This window comes from Alligator sinensis, unplaced genomic scaffold (assembly GCF_000455745.1).
Source record: "Alligator sinensis unplaced genomic scaffold, ASM45574v1 scaffold2172_1, whole genome shotgun sequence".
Taxonomy (NCBI): domain Eukaryota; kingdom Metazoa; phylum Chordata; order Crocodylia; family Alligatoridae; genus Alligator; species Alligator sinensis.
In genome coordinates, this window is record NW_005843717.1 from 43,670 (window position 1) to 47,750 (window position 4,081).

The following is a 4,081-nucleotide window of genomic DNA, read 5'->3' on the forward strand; positions in this document are numbered from 1 at the left end:
CCGGGAAGGCCACATCCGGCCCCGGGGCCGCATTTTGCCCATCCCTGGTCTATGGGAACAAGTTTGGGTCCCTGCAGTCGGCTGATCCTACCTCCGGCCGGGGATCAGACTAGAGACTGCTGGAGGTCTGTTCCAGCCCTGCTTCTCCAGAGTTGTGTGATGTGGGCCAGGCAAAGATCTTTCAGCACTGGTGAATTTAATCAAAGGATTTGATTAAAAAGGAAGGTGCTGCAGGAAGAAAGGTTCATTAAATGATGGTCCTTGTCACCGCACAGTGGAGAAATGGATTTAGGAAACAAAGCATGGGCCTCTCGGAGGTAGAAAAAGGGTAGGAGACCAACAGTCACCAGGGACAGGGATGGAGATGCAGTGATTTGTGATGTACTAGAAAGCAGAATGAGAAAGTTTTTACTATTTTCAAGGAACCAAAATGAAGAGACACTGCAAACACTTATGGATAGATAACATTTACCTTATGAGGGTTTTTTTTCTGGGAAAGAGGGTGATTCATCATAAGCAAGGCTTAGGAAAAGATCATTCTATAATAACTACAGGTGCAACTAAAGCAATCATCCCATCCAATGTGAGAACAATCCCACGGCAGAGATGAGTACGTAGGGTGGCAGACACTGCAGGTAAAAAAGGAAGTTCATGGGAATTATGTATATGAACAAAAGAATAAAGCAAGGAGATGCATTTTGCAGCACACGAAATCTCATTATGTGGTAATGATCTACATAGTTTCCCAAAACAAGGAGAACCCTAGAATGACATGCAAAAGAAATGGCCATCCAAGACAGATAAATAGCACAATGGCTAGAAAGAAAGCTATAACCACAGTGAAAGCGTGATATCTTGTGAGAGCCTAGTCGCCCAACACACTGTCCTACTCGATGACTTAGGGCAACTCCCAAAGATACATCTGAGAGAGAACTGAGGGAGGCATGAAATGGTAGAAATTAAGTTATAAGAGAAAGCCTGAACTATGCAGGAAAGTCAACCAATGGTCATCTTGTAACAATTAAGAGCTTGATGCAGATACGCTTTGGGATATGAAGAAGGAGTTTACACTTACAGCTGCTGAAGTAGAATTCAGCAAAAGCCAGTCCCATAAGGTGAGCCAGGTAGCAAACCTCGTGGGGGAATACATAGACTTCATAAGGTATCGAAGTAAGGAGAAGTCCTTAAGAAGGGGCAAAGCTGGATTTCGACCAAGTTTCATGCAGAAGAGACAAGAACCGTGTAGCAGGTTTGGGGTTCACCCTACTTCTCTCAGGTTTCTCCCAAACATTAAACTATGCAGAGTCGTTACCTTCTTGGCTCACCGGCCCCTCCAAACTCCTCTTAAACACTAATTAGTCCATAAAAGGTCTACCCACCCCTGTGGTCTCTTAGGCCAGGAGAGAGCCTTGGCTGGTGCTGCTACCTTCAGCCTTCCAGCCTCTCCACCCAGCTTCCTCTTCCTGCCAGCTTTCCATATCCTTTGGCCAGCCAACTGTTCTCATCCGCTGGCCCACTGCTCCATAGGCAAGGCTGTCATCATCCTCTACCTGCCTGCATGAACAAATTACTTGGATTCAGAACCCACTGCTATTAACTCTAGAAAGGAGGATCGACCCGTGGCCCCCAACAGGTTTTTCATGCCTGGAAGACATGTTTTGAGAACTGAATAAAAGTAGAATAACCCCCAAAACATTTGCATTTGTTGACACTGCCAATTAAAGTTGGAAGTCCAGGGGACAGGGCAGAGCCAATGAGGAGAGCAGTAGTTAACTGAAAACACAGGTGAACAGGAGAGTTGTATACGCCGGCTCTGGATGATCTTGAAACATAGGAGAGGAACAGGGTGGGAATTACTGTGTCGCACCTAGAAAACAGAACGGGATAAGAGCTTGGGGCTGAAAGGGGACTATTGTCCTATCCCAGCTCTTGCTCGAAGAGCAATGCAGTAAATACCAGTGTCCTGGTGACAGGAGAACAGTTACTTAGCCGCTTGCTAAAAACGTTAAGGAAAAAGCTATTGCAACTGGAATGCAGAGGACCACCAAAATGAGTGATAACCATTACTTTTTCAGAAGAGTGCAACCCCTCCCCCCCAAGACATTTTCAAATTAATTACAGAAAAAAGGAAAAAGCTCCCTCTATATATGGGCTTTGTGGAGATAGTAAAAACGTTTAAGCTTTTAACCAAGGAAGTTATTTAGGGGAACTGAAGGGAAAAGCAAGAACCAGAGAAGCAAACTGATCTAGTAAGACCTCAAACCTGTACACAAACCAGAATAATCCCCTGGAAATAAAAAATGGCTTTCATGAAACCCTGCACCTAGCCCACTTCTTTTGATTATGGTGATGGGCACCTGCTCTGCAGAGGGTTGAGGAGGACAAGACAACTTCTGAGAATGGCAGAGTGATGTCGGGAGCAGAGGTCTCTAAGTAAATATATCAAAGCCAGAGTCTGTGGTTCATGGAGACAAAGAGGTTGGGAAGGAACTTGGACAGAAGCTTCCAGTGACTACTTGTGAGAAGCACCAGGGCCCATCACATGTAAAACGTGTCATGAGAGAAGGAGTAGAGGAAATGGATAATACACATGCTTCAGCAGCAGAGGCTGACAAGACTTCCACTAACTTCTATTGGCTCTTGACCAAGAAAGAAGAAAGGGGATTTACACAATGCTAAACTGAGCGTGCTGGGATTGTTAAATGTGATTTGACAGGAAGAAATCAAGAAGTATATATCCCTACGAGATGGCAGACAGGTCTGATCACTGACAGAGAAGTAGGGAGGAAGCGGGCTTAAACCACCAGCCAGAAGTCCATGTGATGAGGGAGAAGACAAGAAACTTCAGAGGTTACATAGGTCTACAGAGAAGCAAGAACCAGAGCTTTACCCAGGGAAATGAGGGCTTGGTAATTCCTCAGCATCTGGTCCTGGTAAAGCCCCTTGTCTTCATCTCCCAGCAGCTTCTACTCCTCTTGCATGAAATACACAGCCATGTCCTGAAAGGCCTCCCGGAGCTGCAGTCACAAGCATTACCTCATCAGCATCTCCTGTCCCACCTGCTTCCAGCCCCCGCCGCCTTGTCTGCAATTCCTCTCTGCTACAACTATGTGCAAGCTTCGCCATGGCAGGTCGGGGAGCGGACTTGCCCATTATGCAGCTGACACATGACGTGGCTGCAGCTGTGGACAGGGGAGTTCATGCGTCTGCCCTGACCCAGCTCAGCACGTTCTACTTGCTGGGTCCTTGGAGGCAGCCCAGGCAGCACTTTCAGAGGTGGGGAGCCCTGGCTCCACGCAGGCTCGGGGTGTTTGCAGCCTCCGTCACCAGAGCCTCGTCGTTCTGCAGGTCTCTCCGCTCCCCAAATGCTCTACAGCAGCCCTGGCTCCTCCTGGCGCTGCCCCAGCTGCACTCCCACCCCCAGCTGGACCTGGTGCCCTGCTCACCTCCATGCTCTCCCCGTTTGACGGCCTGCCCGGCCCCGCTCAGGTGTCAGGGAGCCCCTCTCTCCCTGGGGAAGTCCTCTGCAGCTCCAGGGTTACAGGCCCTTTCCCAGGAGACTGCTGCTCAGCTCTGCTCACGGTCCCTGCACCTGCGGGCGGGGAAGAAGCACAGGTCGGTCCTGGTGCTGCCGGCGCGGGGACAGCCCTGCTCTTCTCTGGGACCCGCCTGACACTACGGCACCCGGAGGCCTCCGCGTGCGGGAGAAGGGGGGAAGAAAGACTCCAAATCCCACGGCTCTTGCTGACAGACCTCCGCAGACACGAAGCGGGAGAGGAGGACCGACACCTGTGCGCCAGGCCAGGGCGGGATCACAGCCCATGTCAGTGCTGCTGGGACATCGGTCCCTGGGAGAGAGGCCCGAGGGGCGTGGGTGCTGCGTCTGCACCCGCGCCGTGAGGGGAGGGCAGGGGGGATGCGGGCCGGTCTTCTCCAGAGCGGTGACCGGCTCCCCGGCCCCGCGACAACGAGGACGGCGGATCCACGCAGCGCTGACCCCGTGCGGGTCCCGGGGGGCCGGGCCGGGCCTGGGCGCCCGCCTGAGGAGTCTTCACCTGCTGCCCGCTCTCCCGTGCTGCGG

General features: G+C 51.2%; 1 long non-coding RNA gene across 1 annotated transcript in view; it reads right to left on the bottom strand.

Annotated features, from left to right (window-relative positions):
- The window catches only part of LOC112548911, a 16,600-nt gene extending 12,551 nt beyond the window's left edge, over positions 1-4,049 (bottom strand). Inside the window, exons 1-2 of the long non-coding RNA XR_003092407.1 lie at positions 3,447-4,049; positions 2,891-3,017 (exon numbers count right to left, since the gene is read on the bottom strand). This is a non-coding gene — a long non-coding RNA (uncharacterized LOC112548911). The remainder of the gene's footprint in view (positions 1-2,890; positions 3,018-3,446) is intronic.
- Between the last annotated feature and the right edge of the window lie 32 nt (positions 4,050-4,081).